Genomic DNA, 11,136 nt, shown 5'->3' with positions numbered 1-11,136 from the left:
TCCACCTCTTGTGACACTTTCCCACCGTTGCGTTCATGTGACCGCGGCTGCTTAAATATCTGAGCATCGCTACATGCGATCTCCTCTTGCCCCGCTTCAAGTGGACCGGGCGAGAGGCCCAAATTTATAAATGGAAAAGTGAACAGCTCTTCAGATTGTCCAAGTGTGGGATCAGTTGTCTCCAAGCACTTAGCATGGTGGGAGGAAGGAGGATTAGGGTGAGGAATATGCAGTCCAGACTCACGGCTACTGAGACTTGACCGTGTGGAAGACAGGATGGTGGTGGTGGTGGCAAAGTGACTTGAAGCATTATCCACTATCCAACCAACAACCTTTTGACACTGCTCTGGGTTCAATAGTGGTGTGCTGCAGTCCCCTAGGAATTGGGACAGGAAGGTCGGGTGAGAAGATGTGGGTGTTTATTGTGGCACAATTTCAGCTTGCCTATGGCCTCGGCCTCGGCTTCTGCATGCACCATCACCATCACCATCACGTCCAGTTCCCCGTCCCTTGCCACGCACCTTGCCCATTTTAAATGGAGGACAATATCTACCACACTCACTACAAACGGCTGAATTTGGAGCGAAGTTATATGTGATCCGTGTGACAGACAAACCACATCTTTAAATACCTGGCCTGTAGGTAACTATTTTGTATAGCAAACTGGTGTCAAAAACTTTGCTGACACACTGAGATTTTTTTTTTAATGGAGGCCAGAAATGGCAGAATTTTCTGAAAACGTATATGTGATCCATGTGAGGGAGAAACCACAGTTTTAAATACCTGGCTTCACTGACACACTGAAACAAAATTTAATGGAGGCCAGAAATGGCAATATTTCCAGCGCAATTATATGTGATCCATGTGACAGAGAAACCATAGTTTTAAATACCTTGGCTGTAGGTAACTATTTTTACCAGCAAACTTGAGTCAATAATTTCACTGACACACTGAAACAAAATTTTAATGGAGGCCAGAAATGGCAATATTTTCAGGGCAATTATATATGATGTGCGTGACGGACAAATCACAGTTTTAAATAGCTGGCCTGTAGGTAACTATTTTTAACAGCAAACTGGTGTCAATAGCTTTACTGACACACTGCAACAAAATTTCAATGGAGGCCAGAAATGGCAATATTTTCAGCGCAATTATATGTGATCTGTGTGACAGAGAAACCACAGTTTTAAATACCTGGCATGTAGGTAACTATTTTTAACAGCAAACTGGTGTCAATAGCTTTACTGACACACTGAAACAAAATTTTAATGGAGGCCATAAATGGCAATATTTTCAGCGTAATTATATGTGATCCATGTGACGGACAAACCACAGTTTAAATAGCTGGCCGGTAGGTAATTATTTTTATCAGCGCCGACCTCGAGTCAATCATTTAACTGACACAGTTTAAAAAAATTTAAATGGAAGCCAGAAATTAGTAGTTTAGGTATAAATTCGCACTGACAGTAGTGAGGCGAATTCGAGAGGGAGGATTAAAAAATTGCTTCTTTATTGGACCATAGGTTAAAAGATTTTTAAAATAGTAGTACAATACAGAGGCTGTGTATTGGTATTTAGACAGCGTAAAAACAATATATAAAAAACAATAAAGTTAATAATGCAGGCTATCAATACAGTTCGGTGCTCTTGGGGTTCTTTAGAGTACGATGATGCTTTTGGGTGGCTAGGTGGTGTGACTGCGCAGACCTAGTAAGAGAAACAAATAGAGGGGGTAGTTAGGTCTAGTAGGAGGGTAGTAGCACAGTATTTGTGTTCTTAAGATTACCTGGTGAGATGCAAGGGCGTATCTCTTCAGGACAGATGGTTATAATCTGGTTGGTTCACTCTAGTGGTATCTAAAATAGAGGATGGGTGGTTTATAGTAAGGTAGATATGTGTTGAGAGGTAGGTGGAGTATTGGGTTACCTGTTATTGAATAGGAGATGGACACGTTGCTGGGGGCTGGCTGTGCAGGTGCCCTCGAGGGCTGTTGTCCTTATAGATGAGGTTCCTATAGGGTTATCTGTGGAAGCACAGTGTATTAATCGACTGGTGTAAACTTAAGGTATTGAAGTTGAAGGGTACTTAAGAGTCACCTGGTTGGAGGATCCTTGTAGGGCTCCTCGGCTTGTGCTTAAGGACTAGAGGTCGATCTAATTGTTCAAGTGTCCATATTGCCACGTGGCGTGGTCTGATAGAGCAAAGCCGGATCGGGAGTGTAGACAACGTTCTATGGAGAAGGGTGTGACAGTATAAGCAGGGATACTGATTGTGATGCTGTCAGATGGTGGTCTGACATATAGAACTACTCACCCTTTTTAGTGGACGTATTTGGTTCAGATGGGGCTGTAGAGCCTAGTAGGGATGATGTTGGCTTGGAGGGTGATTGCTGTCCTGAGGGTGCAGCAGAGGTCTCTGGCTGAGTTAGAGAGAAGTCAAGGTAACAGCCAAGTCCTGAGGAGACATGTGTACTTGTGTGAGTAGAGGTACAGGTTATGATATCTGTCACGTGTGGCCCGATTTATTTGGTACTCACAGGATGTGGATAGGTCCTATTAGGGTCTGATAGAGCTTTACCGTCTTGTAGTTTGACAGTGGTGGCTGTCCTGGTGAGGTAGATGCAACAGGAGTCCCTGGCTGGAAGGGTGGTAGCACAGTGTAAGAGGTTACTTACAGTTGGAAGGTCTGCGTGTCCAGGGCCAAAGCTACGTGACACTCACAGTCCAGGGGTTCAGTCTGTGTGTGCAGAGGTCCGGAGAGAGAGCGGAGTCCCGGCCGGTGACTGCCGCAGGCTCGCGTACTTCCGGGTTGGGAGGGGACACGCTCCCTGCAGAGAGCGCGCGAGAGGTTCTGGATGACGCAGCGTCACGTGGTGCAAGGAGTGCACGAGGTACGGAGGCCTGAGAGTGCCTCCTTAGCTAGTTAGGGACAGATTCCAACGCGTTTCAACAGCTGCGGCTGTCTTCGTCAGGGATAGTCCTAGCTAGCTACGTGCTGTCTTTATATACCTTTGAGATGATGGGATAATTGAGGTCCGCCTGTCAGTCATTAAAGGCAAACAACTCAATTTCGCAGTTCAGTCCCTTTGGTCTTAAATCATTTCACTGACACAATTTAAAAAAATTTAAATGGAAGTTTAATGTGAAAAACCTTTACAGCGAATATGTGTGATTTTTGGCAATGGTACTTGAAGATACCGCAACCTCTGGTTTGCTAGCTGAGTCTTTCAGTCCTCCACTAGTCTGGGGCCAGTCCCCTACTGTGACCTGACCCCTTCACGGTCAGCGTGAACTCGGCGCACGGGTGGACTCCCACTTCCCGTGCCCCTAGGATCCTTTCTCTCTCTGGAGCATTTCTCACTGCTCCGGTCTTCTCTCCTCACTCTCCTACTGGGCCCCTCTGAGTGGGCCTTCACTCTGCCTGGACCCTACTCCTCAAAGGTCCTCACTTACTGGCTCCTTCTAGATGTTTCTACGCTTCCTTTTATACTCTCTATCATGTGACCCACGTCACTAACTGTCACTCTACGTGGTCCCTTCTACCTTCAATCCTTCCTTAAGTGCTCCCCTAAACTACTTCCTCTACCCACCTCCTCTACTTAGTTCCATCTTCCAGACAGGGACCGGCTCTATGCTCTCCCTTAGGAGTAATCTTGCCCTTCCCTGATGGAGTGGTGTAGTGTTTGATGTGAGTGTGTGGATCCCGGGTAGTGCTTCCTCCTTACCTCTGAAAGTGGGGCACCACACCTCTGTCTGAGATATAGTACCTCTGTGTCAACTGGACCCACAGGGGTGCCACATTCTCCCCCCCACCCCCCGTTAAACAGCACATCCGCAGGCTGGAACAGAATAGAAAACAAGAATTTAAGACATGCAAAATTTTTTGTTCAATGGCCTATAAAACCAACAAGAAGCACATTAAGAAGTGCCAACTTAATACAATAAAAGTTCAGACTGTTCAACGTCCACAACCACAGCGTCCTTTTCCTTAATCGGGTACTACACAGTTATTTGCTTATAACTTTTTTTTTTCATAAACACCCAACCATGTAACTATTTTACATTAGTTCGCTCAGTGACTCATCAGCTTATGGCTCCTGCTGCTTCCGGGGTGGAACTTGTGGCAGCTTCCATGGCAAAAGCTGAGGGTGAGCTCTTTCTCCCTGTCTGGGGAGCTCATCCGTTCATCCACCACTAGACGGCAGATCCGGGTACTTAGCTGCAGCCGGAGCAGAAGCTGCTGCTGGATGGCCAGGGTCAGCGACACCAGAAGTCAGGGGCATGTCCTCGCCTTCCGCACACCAAGCGCGTACCACTCCTCCTCGATGTCGGGTGTAAGTTGTTGGTATATGCAACAGTTGTGGACTTCTTTGTTTGTGTGAAGGAGGATATTATGCTGATCTGACAGTAGATGGCGATGTTGTGTAAAGTTTCCTTATTTACTGTATAGTAAAAGAAAAAAAGTCTCTCTTGTACTCTCTGTTTTGTTCTTGCTTCCTGGTGCACTACTGTGTGACTGTGCATTTTTTTTTCCTTTACCTCATGTTCTGAGAAGTAAAAGCTTGTTATCCCATGTAATCTGCTCTGTGAAGTTTCTACCGCAACTGTGGGTATCCAGAAGCTGTGCAACAGGTTATGGGCCCAGGCACCGAGGACCCCAGACACCCAGGACACCAGAACTCTCATCAAGACCCTGGTGAATGCAGAAAAATTCTTCATTACAATTCTCTCTCTTAAAGATGACAAGTAGCACAGAGCTAAAACTCACAGTAGCTAAGCTGAATAATGAGAATTATCAGTTATGGAAGTTCAAAGTAGAAATGTTATTGTCTAAAGATGATTTATGGGAAGTAATCACTACAGATAGACCTGATGAGGATAATCAGACATGGGATAAGAAAAACAGACAAGCAAGAGCTACCATCAGCCTATTAGTGGATGATGCTCAATTAATCCACATAAGGAATGAGGATACAGCAAATGGAATGTGGGAAGCACTAAGAAAGCGACATGAAAGACCCAGCTTAAATCACTAGCTATTTCTGCTAAGAAAGCTTTACAGTATGAGACTAAGTGCAGGCAATGACATGCAGAAGCATATATTCTCTATTATGGAAGTGATATCACAGCTGAGATCAATTGGTGAAGATATTAAGGAAAGCCATGTAGCAGCTAGATTATTGTGCAGTTTACCGGATTCATATACTGCTTTAATAAATGCACTAGTGACAAGACCTGAAACAGACATTACATTAGAGTTTGTGAAGACCAGACTCATAGATGAATATCAAAGAAGGAAAGAACAAATAAATGATTCTTCTACTGAAAAAGATAATGGAAATGTTTTTAAAGCTACAGAATCAAAAATACCCTATAATAAAGAGAGAAGAGAATGTTTCAGATGTAAGAAAAAAGGACATTTAAAGAAAGACTGTACTATATGGAAAGCAGAACAACAGATATTACATCATAAAGAGAATACACAGAAGGTGAAAAACACAATTTCTGTTGTGAAAATAATTGGAATGGCACATTTAAAGTGACTGATAAGAAATCATCTTTGGGTTGGTTTATTGACTCAGGAGCAGCAAGTCACATGACAAGTAATAAAAATTTCTTTATTGAACTTAATTTAAATAAAAAGGAAGCCATTTATCTTGCAGATGGAAGCAAAATAACTGCAGAAGGTGTTGGACAAGGAATGCTAAACTGTCCTAACAAGTTTGGGCATGATTCAAAAATACTTGTACAGGATGTGTTATATATATCCTACAAATAAATGGAGTATAAATCCCACAGAACAACATGACTATTAAAATATAAATTTTATTAAATTCCAATATAAAAGACACACACAATTTGCTTAAGACAATAAAAAGGTTCCTTGGGGTAAGAATCACACAAAGTCAGTTTGGCAGGTAGGTCTAGGTTCAGATGGTGTCATTCAGGGAATATAGAGAGTATAAAGACTGGTACTTAAAATAAATATCGCGAGTCATCAGTCCACAGCAACAGAATCTATATGTATAGGAATGCCAAAATCCAAACATATGAGTCTTAGTCTATACAATTGAACTAGATAAAAGTGAACCACAATGTGCTAGTTCTATAGTCAAAGACACAATATAAATATATATGGCTAGAAAAAAATCATCATCATCCTTCAGATGCAATTAAAGATAATGTGAGCTGTGTATATTGGATTAACCCATTAAGTTATGTGCCATAAAGTTGATACAGGTTATATAATACAAACTCCCAAATGACTCACCCATCTGTGCAGTAACCCCTATGCCGCACTGAAGCCCCGACGCGCGTTTCGCGTATTGCTTCTTCTGGAGGCTGGATGTGTTATATGTTCCAGGATTAGAAGGAGGATTGTTATCTGTAAAACGTCTAACATTTAAAGGACTTACTGTAAAATTCAAAGATGATGAGTGTACAATCTTAGCAGGAAAAAAGGTACTAACCAATGTCAAGGCAGATGAACAATTATATCATCTAGACACATTAAAGATGAAGTTGTGCACACATGATCACAAGAATTGTATTCACATGTGGCATAGACGTCTAGGACACAGACATCCTGAAAGTAAAATGGAGCTAACAAGGAAAGAATTGACAAAGGATCTATTGATATCTGATTGCTCAATTACCGTAAGATGTGAATGTTGCATAAAATCCAAAGCCAAAAGTATATCTATTCTTAAAGAAAGTGAAACGAAAAGCATAAGACCACTTGATTTGGTGCATACTGACGTATGTGGACCCATGAAAGTGACTACATCAGGAGGCAATAGATATATGGTGACTTTTATAGATGACTTCTCAAGATACACAGTCACATACTTGATCAAGAGCAAAAGAGAAGTTTTCAATAAACTAGTAGACTACGTGACAAAGTCGAATAACAAGTTTCAGAGGAAGCTAATTGTCATTAGAAGTGATAATGGAAGTGAATTCACAGGACACCAAATAGCAAACTACTTAAGAAAAAATGGTATAGAGCATCAAAAGACTGTTCCATACACACCTGAACAAAATGGAGTAGCAGAAAGGAAAAACAGAACTTTGACTGAAATGATAAGGTGTATGCTGACAGATTCCAAACTATCAGAGAAATATTGGGGTAAAGCAGCAATGACAGCTACATATCTACAGAACCGACTTTTTTCTTGAAAACTGAAAAAAAAAACATATGAACTGTGGCAAGGTATGATACCAAGTGTAAATCATTTAAGAGTCTTTGGTTGTAAAGTTTCTCGACTTCTGAAGAAGAAGCCAATAAATGGATAGAGGCAACAGAAATAGAAATAAAATCCATGCATGACTCAAAAACTTGGACACTAACAGAATTACCAGAAGGAAGAAAAGCTATAGGATGTAAATGGGTTTTTAAAGTAAAGTACCGAACAGATGGCACAGCTGAACGATACCGAGCAAGACTCGTAGCTAAAAGTTATTCTCAAAAATATGGAGAAGACTATGATGAAACATTTGCTCCAGTTGTCAAACATACTACAATAAGAACTTTGTTTGCAGTTGCAGCAATGAAACAAATGAAACTGAAACATCTGGATGTAAAGACAGCATTTTTTGAATGGAAGTTTAACAGAAGATATTTACATGGAACAATCTCCAGGATTCAAAGATAAAAGTAACCCTAACATGGTTTGCAAATTACAGAAAAGTATATACGGTTTAAAACAAGCTGCTAAAGTGTGGAATGATAAAATCACGGAGGTTCTCACAAATGAAAAATTTAAAAGAAGCAAAGCTGATCCTTGCCAGTACACCAAAAGGCCAATTGGACAAATGGATCTACAGTGCCTACAAGTAGTATTCAACCCCCTGCAGATTTAGCTGGTTTGATAAGATGCAAATAAGTTAGAGCCTTCAAACTGCAAACGAGAGTAGGTTTTATGAACAGAAGCATAAATCTTACAAACCAAAAAGTTATGTTGCTCAGTTGAATTTTATTAAATTTTAAACATAAAAGTGTGGGTCAATTATTATACAACCCCTATGTTTAATATTTTGTGGAATAACCCTTGTTTGCAATTACAGCTAATAATCGTCTTTTATAAGACCTGATCAGGCCGGCACAGGTCTGTGGAGTTATCTTGGCCCACTCCTCCATGCAGATCTTCTCCAAGTTATCTAGGTTCTTGGGGTGTCTCATGTGGACTTTATTCTTGAGCTCCTTCTACAAGTTTTCAATTGGGTTAAGGTCAGGAGACTGACTAGGCCACTCCAACACCTTGACTTTTTCCCTCTTGAACCAGGCCTTGGTTTTCATGGCTGTGTGCTTTGGGTCGTTGTCTTGTTGGAAGATGAAATTACGACCCATCTTAAGATCCTTGATGGAGGAGCGGAGGTTCTTGGCCAAAAGCTCCAGGTAGGCCGTGCTATCCATCTTCCCATGGATGCGGACCAGATGGCCAGGCCCCTTGGCAGAGAAACAGCCCCACAGCATGATGCTGCCACCACCATGCTTGACTGTAGGGATGGTATTCTTGGGGTCGTATGCAGTGCCATCCAGTCTCCAAACGTCACGTGTGTGCTTGGCACCAAAGATCTCGATCTTGGTCTCATCAGACCATAGAACCTTGAACCAGTCTGTCTCAGAGTCCTCCAAGTGATCATGAGCAAACTGTAGACGAGCCTTGACATGACGCTTTGAAAGTAAAGGTACCTTACGGGCTCGTCTGGAACGGAGACCATTGCGGTGGAGTACGTTACTTATGGTATTGACTGAAACCAATGTCCCCACTGCCATGAGATCTTCCCGGAGCTCCTTCCTTGTTGTCCTTGGGTTAGCCTTGACTCTTCGGACAAGCCTGGCCTCGGCACGGGAGGACACTTTCAAAGGCTGTCCTGGCCGTGGAAGGCTAACAGTAGTTCCATAAGCCTTCCACTTACGGATGATGCTCCCAACAGTGGAGACAGGTAGGCCCAACTCCTTGGAAAGGGTTTTGTACCCCTTGCCAGCCTTGTGACCCTCCACGATCTTGTCTCTGATGGCCTTGGAATGCTCCTTTGTCTTTCCCATGTTGACCATGTCTGAGTGCTGTTCACAAGTTTGGGGAGGGTCTTAAATAGTCAGAAAAGGCTGGCAAAAGAGATCTTTAATCCACACATGTGAAGCTCATTATTCTTGGTGCCTGAACTACTTCTTAATACTTTTGGGGGACCAAACAGAATTCTTGTGGTTTGAGGGGTTGAATAATAAATGACACTCTGAATTAACTTTTAACGTTTTTTTAAAAAAAAAAAAAAAAAAAAATTTGCTGCAGTGCATTTCCGACTTCCAGGCTGATCTACAGTACAAATGTCACAATGCCAAGTTAATTCCGCATGTGTCAACCAGCTAAATCTGCAGGGGGTTGAATACTACTTGTAGGCACTGTATGTACTCATATATGTTGATGACATTTTAGTTTGTTTTGAAAAAGAAAGGGATAAAGAGGACATACTAAAAATCCTGAATCAACATTTCGAGATCAAATACGTGGGAAATGTGAAACAGTACTTAGGAATACAGATAGAAAGAGAAGAAGATGGAAGTTTCCTACTTCATCAAAATCACATGATTCAAGACATAACCGAAAGATTTGTATTGAAGGATGCAAAACCAGCAAAGTCTCCAATGGAAACTAAATATCTTAAAGAGATGAGTAGTGAGAAAAATGTGTTACCAAATAATGAAGAGTACAGAATGGCGATAGGAAAATTACTGTATCTCGTGACTGTTACAAGGCCAGATTTTACTGCAGTAGTAGGAATTCTCAGTAGAAAAGTGTCCAAGCCAAATAAAGTGGATTGGAATGCTGTGAAGAGAGTAATACGTTATTTGAAAGGAACCAGCCATGTTAAACTGAAACTGCCTACAAGTGATAAATGCATTTTAACTGGATACGTTGATGCAGATTGGGCTGGAGATCCACCTGACAGAAAATCTACCAGTGGCTATCTTTTCTTTCTCTCAGGTGGACCAATTAGTTGGACCAGTAAAAAACAATCAATAGTAACGCTGTCGTCGACAGAAGCAGAAAATGTTGCAGCAGCACATGCGAGTCAAGAAGTTCTATAGTTAAGACAATTGCTAACAGACCTAGGACAAGCACAGTTGGAACCAACAAAAATAAATGAGGACAATAAAGGATGTCTTGTTCTTGCTCAGATGGAAAGAGTTAACCCAAGAACCAAGCACATTGATGTGAAGTATCATTTCTTGAGGGACCATCAGGAACAAGGAATCCTGAAATTAAAATATTGTCCAACTGAAGATATGACAGCAGACATTTTTACAAAGGCATTGAATGCTGAAAAACATCAGAGACTAATGAAGAAATTAGGTTTGACTGAATAAGTCCTTACTGTTAAGAAAGGGTGTTGGGATATGCAACAGTTGTGGACTTGTTTGTTTGTGTGAAGGAGGACTTTATGCTGATCTGACAGTAGATGGAGATGTTGTGTAAAGTTTTCTTGTTTACTGTATTGTAAAAAAAAAAAAGTCTCTCTTGTACTTTCTGTTTTGTTCTTACTTCCTGGTGCAGTACTGTGTGACTGTGCATTTTTTTCCTTTACCTCATGTTCTGAGAAGTAAGAGCTTGTTATCCCATGTAATATGCTCTGTGAAGTTTCTACCACAACTGTGGGTATCCAGAAGCTGTGCAACATAAGTGACTCGGTCACTGGGATATAGGTCGAGGTCTGGATTACCTTGCTGGAGGTGCGACTCTACATCCCTCCTGGTCACGAATACATCCTGGGCTCTATTGGGCTCCCAAATGCAACCCCAGCCCTTGTCCAGCTTGAACTTAACGACCATGCCAAGCACTCTCTGACCCCAGTTGGCAGGTTTGGCCATGCACTGTAATGCCGTAGTCATGTTGGTTGTGGGCATTACAGTGATTGGCTGGCCGCACAGCATCATCAGGTCTATATAAGACCGGGCGCCGCTATGCTCGTCACAGTCTACCCCGGAATCAGGCAGAGTAGGGAGAGGTGCTGCTGCGTCAGGGAGAGATTTGCTTGTTTATAGATAGTACAGGTATTCCACAACATATATATATATCCAACTGAACTAACAGTCCTTCTGAGGACTAATCCAGCTGCATATATTCAGTGGTGA

General features: G+C 41.9%; 1 long non-coding RNA gene across 1 annotated transcript in view; it reads right to left on the bottom strand.

The window, feature by feature from the left end:
- Positions 1–3,211: 3,211 nt before the first annotated feature.
- Positions 3,212–11,136, bottom strand: part of LOC141173154 (uncharacterized) — a 30,973-nt gene continuing 23,048 nt past the window's right edge. The window contains exon 3 of the long non-coding RNA XR_012252599.1: positions 3,212–4,692. This is a non-coding gene — a long non-coding RNA (uncharacterized lncRNA). The remainder of the gene's footprint in view (positions 4,693–11,136) is intronic.

Source organism: Phyllobates terribilis, unplaced genomic scaffold (assembly GCF_046119375.1).
Source record: "Phyllobates terribilis strain yellow unplaced genomic scaffold, ASM4611937v1 Scaffold_1__5_contigs__length_1240528914, whole genome shotgun sequence".
NCBI lineage: Eukaryota > Metazoa > Chordata > Amphibia > Anura > Dendrobatidae > Phyllobates > Phyllobates terribilis.
The sequence above is the reverse complement of the archived record's forward strand: the minus strand, read 5'-3'. Positions and strand labels throughout refer to the sequence as shown.